At 33.5% G+C, this 21,060-nt stretch overlaps 1 pseudogene; it reads left to right on the forward strand.

Moving 5' to 3' along the window:
- The first annotated feature begins 5,248 nt into the window (after positions 1 to 5,248).
- Positions 5,249 to 6,995, forward strand: LOC107513728 (annotated as a pseudogene).
- The last annotated feature ends 14,065 nt before the right edge of the window (positions 6,996 to 21,060 follow it).

The raw sequence follows: 21,060 nt of genomic DNA on the forward strand, positions 1-21,060 counted from the left end.
TTATGCAAGGATCCTTTTCTATGAATATTGTTAGTGTCAAAAACAAATACCAAAGCAAAACCAACCCCAAAACTTAAAAAATATTAAACTAGTCAGATTCATTATTCTGTCCTTTTAAAGACAGAATTCACATTCTGCCTTTAAAAGATGAAAAAGTTCCACATAACTGTTAAAACTTTAACTTTTTATTTTATTTATAGTCTGTAAGACTATAGTAACTAAGTACAGAGAATTTGTTTTAACTAGGATCACCCCTCTCCCCGCTCAACTCTGAACCCATCATGCAAAGCTACTTTTTCTTGAAATCACTGGAATAGCTTTTTGGTATACAGAGAAAAGCATGCTAGGAAAATACATGCCAAGAATAAAATGATATTTTAAGTAGCCTTGGTTTTATTTAAAACAATAATAGTGATGATAATGGTGATGATGGTGGTGGTGGTGGTGATGAAGAAGATGAACAACGAGACATGATTACATTTTATTTGACATACCAGAATAGCAATGTTTTTCTTTTTCCCAAGTGGAGTTTGAAGATTCTAGATGAGAAAAGGACACGTGAAAATCTACATCTTGTGGATAGTGTATTTCTGAGAATAAGTACAGAGAATATCAATAGTGTCCCTAAATTCTTCTTCCAATTTATTATATACTGATAAAAACTATTTCTTACTTTTCCAAATGCATAATATAATGAATAAAAGTAAATATAAAGTATGGTTCTTGTTCTCAGATAAATTATAATCCAGGTAGGAAAAAAAAAAACAATGTAATTCTTATTGATGTCCTCGCCTAAATGTGCTCTGGTTGTTTCCTGGCCAGCTGTGATTGTGGCAGGGGTCTTACATTTGCCACTAGTTTCCTGTCCTTTTGTACCCAAAAGATTTCATCATTTCTGTAAACATGAAAAAATTGATTTCACACAGTATATTTGGGGACTGCCTTATCACTACATTTAAAAAAACTTTTGAAGAAAATATGTACAGAGAACATACATTTTCATTTTCATTTCTGTTCCATAGGGATGATTTTTCTATTGAGAAACGCAGTCTTCAACAGATACCATACATACCCACTTATAAAGATTAAGAAGATAACCACTAGTATGAGGTTTTTTTGGCAGTGAATGCATATGAAAGATAGAATCTTATAGAAGTTGAGCAACAGATGTTGATCATCTTCATTTTTCTCACATACTTCTTAGAGAATTTATTTGCTGTGACCGGGAAAGTCTACCAGCCCACATGAAACTATCATCCAAGGTACAATTGATCTAATCACAGGTAGAAAGATTATTGAATTTATGTCAAGGAGATTTTCTCTTCTATGAATTTCAGTTTGGGACACTAAAAATCTAGTCATGATATTCAGGTTCTAGATCAAGAAAAATACAAAATCAGGGCTACAGGGCATTTGTTGCCATATTCAAAGAAAAATATAGAAATTTAATCTGCTTCTGCAGAGCAATCTGACATTCAGAGAAAGAAAGAGAGAATTAGAGCCTTACAATAAGATCAGATAATACATGACCTGGGAAAGATGGGAAGGTACATCCTAGCTTTCTAATTTCTGGTTCGTGTCCTTTGTAAGACCAGAAAACAAATTTGCCCTTGAATTCTTTGAATTCTTTCAATAAATGCTAATTTAAGTTAGTTTGATTAGACGTATATTTCTTGAAATCAAACAATTCCTAATAGTGAATAGAAGTTACTAATTGCTGATATAACATCTATCTTTTCTTTTTCTACCTTACAGAATCCCTACATTATCAACTATAGCCATACTTCCAGCTAAAGAACTTATTTCTAAGCCTCCTTTGCCATTAGAAATTGTCATGAGAATAAGTTCTGAAAGATGAGATATTAGTAGATATGCTATGTAAGCCTTCAAGGCAGTCTCTAAGGGAAGATAAAAACTGCTATTTCTTCTTTTTTGTTTCTCTTTCTTGTTGCTTGATATATGAACCAATGATTGGAGCTCAGTAGAAATAAAGCAGCCTTTGGGAACATGATGAGGCCATGAGGATAAAAGCGTGACATGAGGATGTTGGAGTAGAAAGTGGAAGACTCTTGAGTTCTTGATGGCTTTGTGGAGTACCTAAACAATAGATGGACAAACTTTTCCTTTAAAGGGTTGCAACTGCTCAACTCTGCTATTGCAGTGGGAAAACAGTTATAGGTAATATGTAAATGAGTTGATATGACTGTATTCCAATAAAAAGGGCTGTAGTTTACTGACCCCTAGATCATTCTTGTACTGCCTACTACCAGATTTCATGTATCTGTTGAGATAAACTCTTTGGAGTTCAAGCCACTAGTATATTCGTCAGAACCAGAATTAAGACAAAAAGTAATGAATTGTAACCGAAATGAATTGAACTTCAGATATAGAGATTATTTTGAGCGAAGTCCATGTGGAAAGGTTTAATGAATATGGGATCTAAAGTGAATATTGAAGAAAGACCACTTTTTATACATGAGAGAATAGCATTCCAGGAAAAGAAATGACAAAATGAAAAGATTTGAAACAGTGTATTGTATGTGTCAAGGACTTGTCTGACCAGAATGATAGGCTCAATATAGAAAGGAATAAGAAATAGAATTAGAATTATGTCCTATGATTTTATTGTTAAAAGGCACTAGAAGACAGGCTAAGGAGTATATGTTTTCCCTCTCTTTCAATATAACTCGTTGTCTTTGTGTTTCCCCCACCACCACCCTGACCTTATTGCTTCCCCTCCTCTTTCTTATTCTCTTTCTCTTTTCTCTCTTCTAACTTGTTTACTGATGAGCAGTCAATCTGGGATAAACATTAGCTAGGATGCTATAAAGAAGTCATTAGTGAAGTGACTACTTATTCTTGGGGTTTGAAAGGCATTTTTCCATCTGTTTCTGATCATATATAGAATATTGGAAGATGCTGTATTTACCCTCAAGAAATTTCTAGGTTTAAAAAGACAATTCAGGTCAAGCAAAAGATGAGATAATTTAGAAAAAGCCAAAGGCCCTACTCCTGTAATCTTTGTGTACTTCTCTGCCTCATCAAGTCCAACTATTTAAAATCTCATTCAAGCTGGACACATTTCTTCCTACCCTAACTTTCTATTTGTTATCAAATGTCTGCATCTATTCATTTTCTGTTTCTTCATATTTACCTTCTTCATCTTAAAGAGGTAGTTTATTTTTTTAAAATACAGAATGTTATTTTTTATTTTCCCTATATATGTTAAAAGTATTTTTAACACTTTTAGTCACCAATCTAAAATATAACATTGTGTAATTTAAGGTGTATAATGTGTTACTTTGATACATTTATGTATTGTCATATGAATGGCATAGTAGTGATATTTATCATATTACATAATTATAGAACAATGTTGTCTATATCCATTGTCCTGTGTATTAGATCTCTTGGCTTATTTACTACATGCTGCAAGTTTGTACCCTTGAATAACATCTCTAACCTGCATTCCCTGGTAACCACCACTTCACTCTGTTTTTAACAAGTTTGACATTTTTAGATTCCACATATAAGTGAGTAGATTGAGTATTTGTCTTTTCTCTGGCTGACTTATCTCATTTAGCATAATGTATTCAAGTTTCATCCATGTCGTTGTAAATGGGAGGATATTTTCCTTTTTCATGTCTTAATAATAGATATTTTAATTTACTTTAATAGATATTTCCTAATATATCATTTTAATTCACTTGTATTTTTTTCAATATTTTTAGTTATTTTCTTAGTTATTGTCATGGAATCACAATTATCTTATTCATAACAATATAAATAGGACTATTATCAACTAAATTTCATAGTATACAAAAATTTTGTGCTTGTATAGCTCCATTTATCTTCTATTGTTTGTTCAGTGACTTTCAAAATTAATACTATGGAACCTGTATCCTTTGGCACGTGCAGCCACTGAAGTCTCTGATCAGTTAGCTTAGTGGTGAACTAATGATTCACCATAGATTCTCTTATAAACTCAGGACAAATAAGTTTCCTCATCTTTGTAAAGGGCTCTGTGTGCATGTCGTGCTTGCCTTCAACACTCAGCTGGCAGTTAACATCTCTGCCTTAGCCTTCACGTCCTTGTGAAGAGTTTCCAGTTCAGACAGAGGTAAGAGAGAACTCGGGGCCTTCTCAGGTCTTTCTTGAACATATGCCCAGAACATATGAGCATGTTCAGTTTTGCGTATGCAAATGACCCTCTACATTCCCAGAAATATGTTGGAGCTTTTCACAGAGCTTATGGAGATTTTATTCCCCAACTTTTTACTTAAAATTTTGGTCAGTCTATTATTTGCTTCAGTTGTGATTCACTCCCTCAGGCAGTTATGAAGTTAAACAATTGCCTGTATGTTTTTGACAACTACTCCCAGAGAAAAGGTTTTTAGAACTGGGAAAGTTCCAACTCAAGTCAAACAAAGATAGCCTTACAAGATTTTCCAGAAAACCACCAAACAGATCAAGTAATGACACTCACCTGAGAATGGGGCTTAGAAGACATTTCAACTCTGTTCTGTCTCCTCCAGTGATGTTCAGGCTGCTCGTTTTTACCACAATATGGGTTGCTGTTTTTTAAAGTTACAATGGATCTGGATAGCTAGGGATGGAACTCTAGTAAGTTAAAATACCATAGAGCTCACTGTTCTAACCAAGACTCAGTTGCTTTTCTTGAATAAATCCTCCCTGGATTGTTACAAGTCTTGGGTTAATCCAGAGTCATGAAAGGTTAATTGTGACCCTTTTTTTTTTTTTTTTTTTTTTACCAATTTTCTCATTGCTTTTGTGAATAACATAATTTTTGGATGTTTTTTCTCTCCTTTTCACCAATGTCCTTATCTTAATTTTTCTGTTATTCAGTAATTTACAGTAGAAAATTTTATATTTGTTTCAGAAAATATTAATTGGATTTTCAAGTCTTAGTTTTTATATGCCCGATAGAACAATAGAAACACAAAAAAGTTTATTTTAAGTTTATCTTCTCCCCTCTCTCCAGAATCAACATGAGGTATAGAAATTATTATATATCAAGTAAACTTAGAGTGATAAATTTCTTATTTTTTTTTTGTAGATGTTTTAGGGTTTAATTCTTGAAGTAGGGTGATAATGGCAAAAATGTATTTAAACTTTATCCCCTTTATACTTTAAATAATTGCCCATGAGCTCGTCTCAGAATTGCTTCACATGAACCTAAATATGGGAGGAGATCCAAATGAGTCTTCTTCATTCCTCATAAGACACAATGTATGAAGAAAAGAATAGTGACTTCCAAGTAACATGCGCTACAGAAACTTGTTTTTGCCTAACTTGTGAGTGAAGAATTCACTAGGCACTCAATAAATGCTTGCTAAGTGGCTAGTCCTCAGTGTATGACTGTCTTTAGATCATTTCTCTGAGGAGTGGATTTAATGAAAAAATAGTACGATTAGTGTATTATGATTATGTGTCTGGCACACATTCACTGGGGAGATGTATGAAACTCCATAAAACCTATACTACTTTGCAGATTAACGCATCTGAGGTGCTTATGTATAAAGGGATACCTATTGAACCAAAGCTGACTTTGCTTTAAATCCTCTAAATGTGCTGACTTCATTTGACACTTCTGACTTGACAGGAAAGTCTCAGCTTCCTGAATAATGATAAGTAGTGCATTATAATAAATGTGGACTTGGTAAGTGAACAGCATCATTGTGTGTGCTCTCTGTAAGCCTGGGAAGATGAGATGGATAATTTATAGTAGAATAATCTTGTGTCCAGTCCCTGTGCAGAAATTAACTATATGGCTTTTTAGTAGGTGTTTCAGGAGGCTGTCATGCTTAAGAATTTTATGAAATGATGATCAGATAAAGGACTCGAAGAGATGTTAAATAATGATTTAAATCGGAGTATAAGAGCTAAGGGGAAAACTCTTGAATGATTCACTCTAAAGACTATTAGTTGAAGGAGAGATTAGATTCTAAAGGTTGTGATTATATTTTACGTGGCATACAAAAACTCCTATTAAATCTACTTAAAAATTTTAGCCAGGGAAGAATAGAATGACACAATTATTTTTAGAAAAAGCACAGGAAACATATATAATAGTTTCACTAGTATCTGTAGTGAGTTATATGGCTTTCGTCTATTGGAGAAAACTGAAATATGAGAAGTTGTACTATTTCAGGTTTGTAAAAGACCACTATTATTCAAAGAGGGATGGAAAGATAAAAACAACAACAAAAAAACCCCCACAAAAACCAAAACCAAAACCATGTTTTTAACAAAATGAGAGTCTGGTATTTTCATCTAGATGACATTTTTTTTTTTTTTAGTAGAATGAGAAAGATCCTCTTATTCTTATATTAAAAAAAATGTTATTTAGCTCATTGCTGCATCTACTGTGAGGGTGAAGACCATTCTCAGCAATCAGACAGCTGATATTCCAGAAAACATGGATATCACTGTGAAGGGAGTCATACTGCGGAGATACTTCAATCACTCAGTCTTCTTGGAAAGAAAAAGAGGAGGCTCTGGGTTGACAAATAGTGGGGAAATAGTAAGGAACTGGCTACTATTTGCACTATCTGTAGTCAAGGACAGAACATAATCAAGGGTGTTACGTTGGGCTTTCGTTACAAGATGAGGTATATGTATACTCACTTCCCCATCAATGTCGTTATTCAAGAGAATGGTTCTCTTTTGAAATTCGAAGTTTCTTGGGTGAGAAATACATCTGCAGGGTTCAGATGAAGTCAGGTGTTGCTTGTTCAGTATCTCAAGTCTGGAAAGATGAGTTAATTCTTGAAGGAAACAACATTGAATTTGTATCAAATTCAGCTGCTTTGATTCAATATGTCACAACAGTGAAAAATAAGAATATCAGAAAAATTTTGGATGGTATTTATGTTTCTGAAAAAGGAACAGTTCAGCAGGCTGATGAACAAGGTCAAAGTTTTCAAGCTACAGAAATCCCAAGATGTCGGATGATTACTCAGAATTACATGTGATATTTTAAAGATGCAATAAAAATTGCATATTGAAAAAATACATATTATTTATTTTATTAACATATAACTTAATTTACAACTACATTATAAATTAATTTATCAAATTACATAAATTATAAATTGAATTATTAATTTATAATTATTTATATATTATATTTATTTTAATAATAAATAATAATATGTTTAAACAAATGAAGTGTCATCTTTACCCAGTTTTCTTGCTGTCTTCTTTCATGATTTTTTTATTATAATCCCTTTTTTAATTAAATGTTTTCTCTTCTATAGTAGATTTCATTCTTCTTGAAGGTATAATATAACCCTTTGCATTTGTATCCTTCATATTGTATTAAGAAAATAGCTGTTTTAAAACACGATTTTTACAATCAAGTAGCTTTTAATTATAGCTGAATTATTGCAATAGAAATTATAATATTTGCTACTCAATCAGCTTCTCTTTTATCATTAAATTAAATTCTATAGTGCTAAATATTTTTAGTAATGAAATAATCTCTATCTCTTTCACCTCCCTTACATTTTCTAGTCATTCCATTTTCCTTTACTTCATGTTTTATTCTTTCTACTAGTTGATTCATAGGTATTTAAAGGCAGTAGAATGAATGAATAGCTTAGAGTTCAAACTGTGCTTTGGCTCACTTCCTGGCTCTCACCATTACCTCCTATAACCTTTGGCAAATGTTTCAATCTCTTCATTCCTTTAGCAGTTATTACAAATTGTGTTTATAAATTTTACAGAAAAAAATGTATACATATAAATGGCCAGTTGGCCAATTTAGATTTTCATAACTAATATAAAAATTATAGAGTAGTACAAACTATGAGTGCTATATAGGATCAAAATAAGAGATTTTTTTTAACAGGCATTTGTTTTTTCCCCCTTTTTATTGTGTCTTTGAATTCTGCAATAACAGAAAATTATATAATACTTTATTCTTTTTTATACTAGAACTTTATTTTTCATTAAATGGCCTTTAGAAACTCTATTATTTATCAGAGGTATAATTTTATAGATGATCTAGGTGAAAATATTAAAAAAACTATTAGAAAATAATTGTTATTGTACAATTAATGATATTTGGGAGAGAAAACATTTTCCAAAAACGGGTTTTTTCCAAGAAGAAAACATCTGGCTGTTTTGTATATGCATAAGAATATATATATATTTCTGAGGTATTTAGACATTTGTTTCTCTAAAATATCCTGGAGGAATTTTGACAGTAAATAACAGAGTTAAAAAAAAGTTTTAACTTTAAAATTTTTGTTTGTTGTTACCTAGAAGCTTCACCTAAATATTTTAAAGTTTAAAAATAGAGCATTTTTAGAAATACAACCTTAACCTCTTTACAAAATTTGATCAATCTTCCCAAAAGTATTCATTCTAATTCTGTGGTTACCCAATGAAAATATGATCTAAGGAGTATTACTTTTATTCATTATTTAATTTTACGATGTCAAAAGATAGTTTCATATTTGTTCACAGATCACTGTTATAACTATTTATTTTCTACAGGGATTAATCTAAACACTATATAATTTTAGATGGATTTATTTACATAATTTTGTTTTATGTTTTGCAAAGTTACTTTGTCCTGCTTCTAATGCTGTTAGATAATGCCACACATATTCACTTCTCTCTCCTTTTACAGTAAGGGTGTTTGTTCTAAACTTCTGTTTGCATCCCCCAGAATTCATGTGTTGATCTTTACACCCGAAGTAATGGTGTTAGGAAGTAGGGCCATTAAAAGGTGGAGCCCCCATGCTGGGTCTAGTGTAAGCCAGAAAGAAAGCCCTCATTAGCAAGCCCTTTAATCTTGTATTTCCCAGTCTCTAGAACTATAAGAAATAAATGTTGGCTATTTAAGCCACCCAGTCTATAGTATTTTTTTTTAACATTTTATTTATTTTTTAACATTTTATTTATTTTCCCCCTCCCCTGCCTTCCTCTCTGATTACCACTAGTCCATTGACCATGTCCATGAGTCTCTGTTTATTTGTCCCATTCATTTGTTGCTTTTAGGTTTATATTCCACATATAAGTGATATCATGTGATTTTCAACCTTTTCAGTCTCGCTTATTTCACTTAGTATGATTATTTCAAGGTCCATTCATATTGTTGCAAGTGACAGTATTTCATCTCTTCTTATGGCTGAGTAACATTCCATTGTATATATGTACCACAACTTCTTTAGCCAATCATCTATCGTAGAACACTTCGGTCACTTCCATGTCCTGGTCACTGTGAATAATATTGCTATGAACATCGGTGTGCAAATATCTTTTTGGATATGAGTTTTCAAGTCTTTGGGGTAAATACCCAGTAGAGGAATTGCTGGATCATATGGTAGATCAATTCTTAGTTTTTTGAGGAAACTCCATACTGTTTTCCATAGTGGCTGTACCAATTTGCAGTTGCACAAGCAGTGTATGAGGGTTCCTATTTCTCCACATCCTCTCCAGCATTTGTTATTATTTATTCTGTTGATTATAGCCATTCTAACAGGTGTGAAATGGTATCTCATTGTGGTTTTGATTTGCAGTTCCCTAATAGCCAGCGATGTTGAGCATCTTTTCACATATTTGTAGCCTATCTATATGTCCTCTAGGGAGAAGTGTCTGTTCAGGCCCTCTTTCCATTTTTTGACTGGATTTTGTTGTTGTTGTTGTTGTTGTTGTTGTTGTTGTTGTTGTTGTTATGTAAGGCCTGAAACAATAAAATACATAGAAGAAAGCATAGGAACTAAACTCATGGACCTTGGACTTAAAGAGAATTTTATGAATTTGACCTCAAAGGCAAGGGAAATAAAAGCAAAAATAAATGAATGGGATTACATTAAACTAAAAAGCTTCTGCTCAGCAAAATAAACTGTCAACAAGGTAAAGAGACAACCATCTGAATGGGAAAATATATTCGCAGGCAATGCCTCTGATAAGGGCCTAATATCCAAAATATACAAAGAACTCATACAATTCAATATAGTATATATATATATATATTTTTTTATAGCATCCCAAGCTAGGACATTGTTTTGGTTCTATTCTTGGGGTAAGAATTTGTAACTAACTTCAAGTCTAGAATAATCCAAGGAATATAGTGCTGATTTTCATGGTTCTAGTGTTCCGAAACTCAACTCTATTATGTTATATTTAATCCATACATAAAAGAAGTAAGATGGATTTGTCTAGGTGATACAAAAATGAAATTAAAAAATTAATTTTAAATGAAATGAATTATAAAAAGACAAGGCAATTTAAACAGTGAGAATAGAACTGAGAAATATCTGTCTAAGATAATACAACATGCCACTGTTTTTATTATTAATAACACTCTGGGTTGTTCCAGGGACTTTATATACAGCAACTGATTGTTAGAGTATAAAATTTGCAAAAGGTCAGGGAAGGCTATAATCTGGGTGACCTGACTAGGAAACTATACACATTTTTTGAACACAAATTATATACAGATTATATACAGATGGAAATTTATAGGTTAAGTAGCTTGTCTAAGGACACAGAGCTCAGAAATAGTAGAGATGAGGATTAGAGCCCACACTATTTCTTTAGTATCGTGTTTTCTTGCTACTCTGAATACTGTACATTATATTCCCTTTTCTCATTTCTTCCCTAATTTGTGAATCGTTCTGTCTCTAACAGTTGTACCTTGGTGTGTGTGTGTGTGTGTGTGTGTGTGTGTGTGTGTGTGTGAGTGAGAGAGAGAGAGAGAGAGAGAGAGAGAGAGAGAGAGAGAAAGAGAAAGAAAGAGAGAGAGAAATATACTTGGCATAACATAAATAGCAATTGGTTTTATTGCTAATAACACAATAATTTAATCTTTGTGACTCAAGGAATACACAATGTATATAGATTCTCTCTTATTTTTCTTTTTATTTAATTTCCATAATTTTCATTATTCCAGAAGTAATATAACATGGTTGCACTGGATGAGATTCAACAGGTTAACTTCGCTGAATTTAGAATTTATGTTTTCTTCTCTATTTGGTCTCCTAATGGCACAAAAATGAGAAGAGTTTTAACCGAAGGGAGGGAAAAAGGGAAAAAACACATTGGTTCTCACTAGATGTGGCTTCTACATTCTGGGCTCCCAGCATGATTTGGAGCCCCAGCACAAAGGTAACTAAATCTCAACCTTTATTCACATAGCATGGACTAACTTTATTCTCAAGATGCTTGTGTGTGTGTGTGTGTGTGTGGTTTTCACCACTTTCCTCCACTTTTCAGGTTTAGATCTTAAGGCCTAGAGGATTATATGATAGTAGCTGGAAAGCTAATCCTCTTTTGCTTGTTTCCCCCCATCTTCAAAAATGGAAGTTAAATAGATATCTTTTATGGTGAGATAGGAGGAGTATTGAACTATGAAAGGTTAAATTCCAGTTCATGTCTAATAGTATGACTCTACCATATCAGTGCTGAATGGATTTTAGTCTCTGTGGTTGTTTACAGGATATAATGTATAAATAAAATTTTGTTATAAACAAGGAACCAAAATTTTAAAACGATAGAACTATTAAGTTCCTGATTTAGATATTTGTAGTAATTGTTAGTACCTGAAATGTAATCTATTCAACTGGCAAGTATTTTGTGATAGATTTAAAATTCTTCAGTGAGTTGGCATCTTATGGCTCCCTTGTGGTCTGGGTGCGGGTGAAAGAAGAGAAAGGAGCTCTGCTGATGGAGAGAAGATTCATGAGGTATGGAGGGCTCTGTCACCTTAGGACAGGGAAAATGCTACACAAACACTACAGCTAAGAGTCAGGTGATAATTCAAGTCATCAACAACACAACAGCAACAGTACATTATTACTTAGTTAGCTCCTGTTATATGACAGACAGTATAAAAGGAATTATCATTCATATTTCCATTTAATTTATTCATTCAATACATATTTCACAGTATGTACCATGTTATAGGTACTGTTCTGAGCATTGAGATTGCAATGAAGAGCAAGATAGACAAGTCTTTGCTTTCATGGAGCTTAATTTTGTAAGAAAGACACATAATAAATAAGAAACAAAGAAACAAAAGAATAAAATTAGTTAATAAAGTATTGTATTATAAAATAAACAACATAGGCAATGTGAAGGAGAAAGGGAAATTATATTTGTTTTGATAGTCAGGGAAGGCCTGAAGGCAAAACAGCATTTGAAATGAGACCTGGATGATGAGAAGCCAGATATAATAAAGATCAGAAAAGGCACAGTCTAGGTAGAGGAAAGATCAGGTGCAGAAGGACAAACTGAAGAGAGAGTACCCTTGGATTATGGAAGAATTCAAGGAGGCCAATGTGGCTGGAGCATAGTGAGAAAAGGAGAGAGAGATGAGAGTTGAACCTGGGGAGATATGCAAGGGTTAGATCATATTGTGGCTTGTAAGCCATGGGAAGAGTTAGTTTTATTTTAGGTATAGAGCAGAGATCTTCACAGGGAATGGCATTATCTGTTTCATGTTTTAAAGTGAGAATTATTTAGAGTGTAGTTTGAAGAAGGGTCAAATGTGGAATCAAGGAACGAATGGGAGGCTACTGCAGTACTCTAGGCAAGAGGTATTTGTGGCTTCAGTTAAAGAAGGAGGCAGAGAGAAATAAGAAATTTTGAGGATGAGATTGAAGGATTTGCTGATAGGATATGCTGGAAGAATGGTGCAGTTTTTAAGTGAAGAATACAAATAGTTACCAAAGAAATGGACATCATACTTTTGAGAGGCAATTTTAGTTAGGATACTGGTTGAACTGGTGGAAAATACCCCTCAACTACCCCTCAAAACAAGGGTCTTAACTAAAATAGGTCTTTATTTCTTCATTAACCATCTAAGTAGTTCAGGACTGAGGCGATAGGGAATGGTGGGGACCTAGGGTTCTATCATTTCGTTCTGTTATTCTCAACATTCAGATTCCTTCCTGTGATTTATGGTGACTGCTTTGGACGCTTCTCCCATTTTCCAAACAGTGGGAAAAAGAAAGGGAAGATGAGGGTACATTTTTTCTTCTTAAGGATACAACTCTAAATTTTTATTTATTACTTCCACCTTTATCCCATTGTCTCAAACCAAGATATATAATACAATACATACCTACCAGCGGGAATCGGGGGTAAGAAAATGTGCTTTAGCTGGGTAGCCACATGACTAAGAACTGTGACCACCTACATCAATATGACATAACTATTAGGACTAAGGTCTTAGAACATCTGTGTCAACATGACTTAGTTGTTTGTTCCAGCCCAGAAAAAATAAGACTTTAAATCAATAAAAAACTTCACTATTTGCTTCAGGAAATACTTGTAAATCAATTTGTCTGAGACAATTCTATTTTGCTTGTCTGTTCAGAGGTTGCTTTTTAAACGAAAGCTTACTTCTCAACACTTACTTCAAGACCCTTGCCTTTCTATGTCTACCAATCCTGAGCTATCATGTTTTGAACTTTGTCTAGTCACAACCAGTTCCCTTCCTTAAAAGCCTGCTTTAGAGCAACCGCGGCTCACCTCTAAACTCTCTACTGGTACACTAAAACTTTGTGTTCTTTCTCTCTTCCTGAAGTGAATTTAAATAACCATAGATTTTGCTTTATTAGAATTGATTATAGTTAAGAAATTTCAGCTATCTTGATGTTTACCAGGATCCAACCGAGATGTCTCTTAATGCCATAGCATAAGATTCCAGAACCTCTCCTGACTAGAATCTAGGCAAGTCGTGAATTGGGCTTGAGTTTCAATTATTTTTCACTGAGCCACAAGTGCCAAGTTTATATTTCTTCTCAGGAAATTGTTTTCTTTTAGGAAACCTTTGGTAACTAATTAGATTTATGAACTCATCATTGATGGAAACATGCCTTATTACTAATAAAACTACTGTTTTGCTTGTCCCTGTATGTTCTTGTTTCTGTATGTTTTAAATATATGAGTGAGTTTATAAGGAGAGGATGAGTAGAGGCTTGATAAACCCATCTTTAAAAACAGGTCCAGAAAGTCTTCTTGGATATTGCTTATACACAGTCTTCTTTGGGTTACCTTATCTAGACATTATAATACTTACCTAAGTTTTGTATTTGTATTGTAAAAACTATTTTTTTTAGTTTACTCCACCCAGAGTCAGGAGCTTTGTCAGATTCTCAATCAGTGATGTTTAGTCTATTGCCTACATTATGGAGACACAATGTAGTAAACTTGGAATTTTTATTAATCATGACTGTGTTCTTAGGATTGTTTCAGCCTAAGCCTAAGTTTGTTCCTCCTCTGAGCAATATATTGTGTATGTATTTACACTATAACTCTACCCCATGTGACTCTCTTTATGAATGGTACAACTTCACCAAGGATCATTTAGAATCATAGGAGCCACTTTGGGAGATCTTGTTATTACTTCTTTTAGTTTCAAGTACACAGTACATTGGTTAGACATTTATACAGTTTATAAAATGATACCCCTAGTTGCTCTTTTCCTCCTCTGGCTCTCTACATTAATATCCATTACACTAATGCTAACTGCATACTCTATGCCAAGCTCCCTATCCCCATGACCATCCACCAAGTACTAATTTGTACTTCTTTAATGCTTCACCAATTCTCCAAGCCCCCCAACTCCTCTCCTCTCTGGCTGTCACCAGATTGTCCTCTATATTTGTGAGTCTGTTTTTGATTAGTTTGTTTTTTTGTTGTTCCTTAGATTTTGCATATAAGTGACATCATATGGTATTTGTCTTTCTCTGTCTGATTTATATCACTCAGCATAGTAACCTCTAGGTACATCTATATTGTTGCAAGTGGTAGGATTTCATTTTTTAATATTCCATTCTATATATGAACCATAACTTCTTTATTCAATCATCCATTGATGGGCATTTAGGTTGCTTCCATATCTTGGCTATTGTAAATTGTGCTTCCATGAACACAGGGGTGTATAGATCTTTATGAATTAATGTTTTGGTTTTCTTTGGATAAATACCCAGAAGTATAATTTCTAGGTCAAAAGATATATCCATTTTTAATTTTTTGAGAAACCTCCAGACTGTTTTCCATAGTAGCTGTACCAATTTGCAATCCCACCAACAATGCATGAGGGTTCCCTTTTTTCCACAACCTTGCCAACACTTGTTGTTCTTTGATGTATTGATGATAGCCATTCTGACAGGTGCGAGGTGATTGGGGGATCTTTGATATGTACAAAATTTATTTGAGAAGTGTCATACCATGAAAAAGGTATAAAATTCCAAACATGATATAGTCTTTAATCTTCTATTGGTATGAAGAGATTTTCACAATAAATTGAGATTCCAAAATTGCTTCTTGAGAAGATTATTTGGCCAAGGCATGTGGAAATTCTAAAATTAAATTTTCTTTAGTCTTTCCAAATTAAGAGCTAAACTTAATAAGATAAATATTGTCTTAAATTGGCAGACAAAGAAACAGTCTTAAGGGACAAATAACTCATCTAATGACATCTAACGGCATGGTAGGCAGAATAATACCTCCCCTTCACCCAAATATCTTTATATCCTAATCCCCAGTACCTGTGAATGTTACTTTACCTGTCAAATGTAGCTATAATTTACAGATATGATTAAGTTAATAATCTTGAAAGAGGGCTATAGCCAGGATTATCTGTGTGGATCCAATATAACCAAAGGGTTTTATATAAACTCTCCCTCTTAAAAGTGGAAGAGAGAGTCAAGAAAATTAGAGTCACAGAATACTTGAAGATACTATACTGCTGGGTTTGAAGATGGAGGCAGGGAACATAAGACAAAGAATGCATATGGCTTTGAAAAGATGAAAAAGGCAAGTGATTCTTCCCCAAAGCATCTAGAAAAATGCTGACATGTTGATTTTAGCTCATTTTGGCTTTTGACCTCTGGAAATGTAGATAAAAATCTGTGTTATTTCAAATCATCAAGTTCATGGTAATTAGTTACACTAGAAATAGGAAAATAATACAGCTAGTACATTTTGAAGTAGGTATTTGTATTTTCTACACTAAATCACTTATTTTTAACCAACCCAGATAGCCTCCCCCACCAAAAAAAAAACAAAAGTAAAAGCAGCAAACAAACAAATCTTGCAAACCCCAAAGAGACCAAAACCAAAATGGAAGCCAAGATAAGTAATTAGGAACCCAAGAATAAAATTTTAAAAAATTAAAAATGGTGTGTTGGTGGTGGTAGCAGTGGTGAGGAAAAGATGTACACTGAGGGAGTGGTTTTATAAAAAATATGCTTCAAATAAATATTGGTTTTATTACACCTTGTTCAAAGTGTTTAACTGGAAAAATCAGATATAAAGTGTCCAAACAGGGCAGGCACTATCTACAACATCTAACACTTCAGAAACATTCTCTTTTGAAGTGTCCTTCTATTTTTAATTGATTTGCATCTCTATTCATTTCAGGAAAACTCTTGCTAAATTTAATGATTCAATTTAAAGCTTGTATCAATAGAAAAATATTTTTTATCATATTTTCTTTTTCTTCTATGTCCTTCTGGTTAACAGAAAGATTTTTTATATCAGCCACTTCAGGTAGGGCAAAGTCACATGATAAACTGAACTTCAAAAGGAATAATTTTTGTTTTTCACAATGTTATATCCTTGTACACCCATGATGCTACTTGCTAATTAGTTTAAAGACCTTGGCAGCCAACATTGTCAAGGTTCTGTGAAGCTGCTGCCCATCACCTCTGCCCCGTTGCTGTAATTGCCTAAAACGATCTACAGCCAGTCCCTTCTTCACTTAAACATTCCTGATTTCAGTTATATCCTAAAAGTGTTAGAGAAAGAAATCTTACCATAAAGCCTACTCCATATTTATATATGCTGTTGGCATATCCCTTTATCCCTGAACTGTATTTATGAAAACAGATTTAGAGAATCTAGTCTTTATTTTCATCTGTAGATTACTTCTCCTTTTCACTTGTTCCTAATTACATCAACAAAACAGATATCTGAGGAAATAAGTGTGGTATCACTGAGCATGTACAGTTTTTTTCTTGTACAAAATTTTGATATAATTTAAATTCCCATAAAGACAGCTGAACTTGTTTTCAGTGATAGTGCTCATGTTAGTACTACTTGCAGAATACTCTTTTATGGCATGGCAATAATAAAGAACCCCATGTTCTTGCTGAAATAACAAACTCAAATTCTCTCTTTACCCCTTTTATTTCCCAAGTAAAATTTTGGAATAGTGTACGTTAGCTTCTCTCTTAGCAAAAGACATAAAGTCTGCAATCTGGTGACCCTTTTCAGCACTGAGTATGGACAGCGCCTAGGATGCCAGTCCACCCCAGGCAGGCGTTGCTTCCTCTGGGTAAAAGAGATATAAAGGTAGATATTGGGAATTATATATCTCTTCAAGAAATTTACTTTTTGTACTAACCACGGTCTGAAGCCACTTTTCAAAACACTGTAAATATAGAAAGTAAAATGTTTTTTAAATAAAATTTATTTTTTGACTCAGTAGTACATGCAATTGATATAAAATTTCTCAAATTGAAAAAAAAATTATTCTTCAATCTTCTAGTTGCTTTCTACATAGATTACCACCAAAACTGCTTCTGTGATTTTACGAATCTATTTATACACATTTTTCTTTCCCTTTGACATCTGGATAGCATATTACACACACCACTATGCTCCTGAATACATTCAGTTTTTATTATTTGCAGTAGTTATGCTCTGTGAAGTTGCCATTAACACCAAATTAGCAAATTTTGAGTCTAAAGAGAATAAAAGGTTAGTTTCCTGTGAGCCTTTGGTCACATATTCATCAACTAATCTCTTCATAACCTTGGTTTAGGTATCTTTCTGTTTAAAGACACCTTACTTAACATATTTTGTTGATTTATTAACTTTGAACTCACAGCCAACAGCACTATAACTCATGACTGATCAAAGCCTATATGCCATGTATTTTCTTAGTAAGGCACAATAAAGCCTGTGCTTAATAATACTAGCCAGCCCTTGAGCACAGTGTTTGGGGGCCATTTTAAACAGCAAAATCATTTTTTTTTAAAAAAAAAGCACAAAGTGTGGAAAATGTGGCACTAAATAGACCCCCTAAAACATTTGTTTATAGAATAAGTGATGAAATATCTTTTTCAACTTCAACTAAAAATGTGTATACTAGGTGACTCTTTTTTTTTTTTTTTTTTTTTTTTTTTTTTTTTTTTTTTGCTGCTCTCTACCTATTAAATAAATGCAAAAGTTCTGCCAATATTGACTTGGAAGTTACAAAACTTTTCTCAAGTAAGTGAATTCACAAATGTGGAATCTGTGAATAATAAATGATTTCCTTAACAATCTACTGTCACGTCCAGTGCAGCTCTGGAAAATATACCTGAGTGGCAATGGTGGGAGATGAAGAAAAGAAAGAAGACAGAAAGCTGGGACCAGGAAGCCCACTGTTCACTGATGGTGGAGCAGTGGTGCAGTTTTATTTTTGCAGGCTGTTTTTATACAAGAACATACAATTGCTAGCTAGCATAAGCAGTTTCGCTAAGGCATAGTAATACTGTTTCTTCTACTTCTCTGAAGCTACGTCTTATCATGACCGTCTGTTTGTCTGTCTACAGCTACATTTGTACTATCTTATTCTCAGAAGGAATTTGCGGAGGCTAGGCAACCCTTGGTTGTCCTCACAGACTGCAAGGACTTGTCAGTTTATAATCCGCTCTCCACAATCTACCTTCCACTATAGAGTGTTGTTCCATTCTTTTAAATAGTAATGTTTTATTCTATTTATGAATGTAACACAATGGATTTAAACAAACTCTCGGTAAAGGAGATTTAGATTTTTGTTGTTGTTGCAAATGATCTAGGAGAAATAGTCTTGTACATGTTATTTTGCACATATATAAGTGTAACTTTAATATATATTTCTAGAAATTGGATTGCCAGATCAAAGCGTATGTGAAATTTTTCTCTTGATAGGTATTTTCCTTACTGTTTTGCTACTTTTTAAGTAATAAAGCTACTCCATTAAAATATTGCTTTCCATATTTTGTAAGCAAACATATCATCTTTTAATAATAGAAGTATAACTTTTCTCTAAGAAAAAATGTCACACTTCAAGTTTTGGAAAATCTAAAACTTGAATTGAGCTCCTTCCTTTAGGGAAAAAGTAAGATTCTTTCAAATGGATTATTGTGCTATGAGACAAAATTAAGTTTTAAAAAAATGGTGAATTTTGCTTAATTTCATACTGGTTGCTGGGATTTGGTAAAAATCCAATGTGCTTCAGGCAGAACATGGTGATCAATAAGTGATGACAAGGTTCAAAGTCAGTCACACACCCAGGCTACTACAGACAGCTCCCATCCCATCATACTTTTATGGTAGCAGACCTGTTGGTATTGGAGAATAGTGACATGAATTCTATGACTGTCCAGGGAAGGCAATATAGGATGACTTTGTACATGTTATAGCTAGCCTACTGAGGATTGGAAGATTAGATATTAACTATGAAAAAAAGGAGTCTATTTTGGCATGACTTTTGATTAAGACACTTTAACTTGTTTTAAACATAAACCCAAGCAAGATTTACTCTTGATACTTGACCTGAATTTTGACATTTTCTGTCTTTGACTTGTGTGACTGAAAGATTGAGAAAATTTGGTCTCTTTAATGGAAGGAGAGATCTTGATAAGACTGCTCATTACACAATGATCTGGAGGCATAAGAGTTTGAAATTCAAGAAAAAATGTTCTTAGAGTAAGAAGATGAGGCAAAATGTTGAATATAGATTTAGGTAGGTGATAAGTTCGAGAGCTATTTATGCTTATAAAATAATAAAATCAGAATCAGGTTGCTGGAGTCAGGTGAACTGACCAGAAAGAAGGTGAAATATCATTATCAGATAGAATCAGACCAGATAGGATTTGGTGGGCCAGGTAGGCATTGAATAAACTCAACACATATGGATTATTAATTACAGATTATCTAACAAACAGTGGTTATGAAACCAAGGCAAATTACATAGGTTATAAATTTAACAAGAAATGTCCATTGACTAACCTTGATACATGTAAGTTTCTATCAGGGTAAGAACTGATTTACAAATTTGGCTCTCCTGGATTCTATAGTTGAACTTAGGCAGGAGCAAAAGGTAGTGAAAGGGCATAAAAAGATTTGGGTGCCATATTTGTTCAGTTTCTTAGAAAACTGTTGTATTTGTGTTATAAATTCTGCTTTAAAAAATCCTTCAGAATTCTAGTACCTACAGGTTCAATGATAAACTTTTAAATATGTCATAAAAGGGCCACCATTTTTAGCTTCAATCATTTCCTTACTCGACTTCCAAAACTCCGCCACATCCATCCAGATTTCTAGCTACTCCAAAGCATTAAAATTTCTCGAGTATGCCATGTTCTCTCTTGCCTAAGATGGTGTACATCCTGTCCTTTCTGCCTTAACACCCTACCCTTCCTCTTGTCCATGCGTAAGACTCTCAGTCAAGCATTACTCTCCTTTGAAAGATTCCCAATCATCCCAGTAGAATTAACTGCTCCTCCTCTTCTCAGTTCCCATAACATCTCACACAAGTTTCTCTGTTTCTTTTCTCTGCTGCCATTGATATTATTATCCTCATATGATAGCTGTGGAAACTGAAGCCTAGAGAGATTATAGCGAAATGGCACCTATCCTGAATACCAGCTATTCCCACACTGTAATCACTGGTTACTCTTTAAGAGGTTTAATTACCTATATTTTCTAGTATGGTGTAATTCATACTCAGTCACTTTCTGGCTGAATGGGATAAAGTTCATAGAAAAATACAGTGATAGCTGAATTTATTTTTAATGTGAAAAAATCAATAGGCTTGAATTAAAGGCTAAATTATATATTTCTTATGTAAAAATTTCTCTTTCCTTAGCTACATTCAATTATACCTATGTATCATTGATGATAATGTCTCTACTCTCAGTCATAATCATTACAGTAAGACTTAGAATTAGTGAAAATTAGAAACTACTTAGGAGTTCCCTTATTTTTCTTCAAAACAAGACATTAGGATAGTTGTCTAAGAATTATTACAGATGAGGTGTG

Source organism: Rousettus aegyptiacus, unplaced genomic scaffold, assembly GCF_014176215.1.
Source record: "Rousettus aegyptiacus isolate mRouAeg1 unplaced genomic scaffold, mRouAeg1.p scaffold_m13_p_11, whole genome shotgun sequence".
In the NCBI taxonomy this organism is placed as follows: Eukaryota; Metazoa; Chordata; class Mammalia; order Chiroptera; family Pteropodidae; genus Rousettus; species Rousettus aegyptiacus.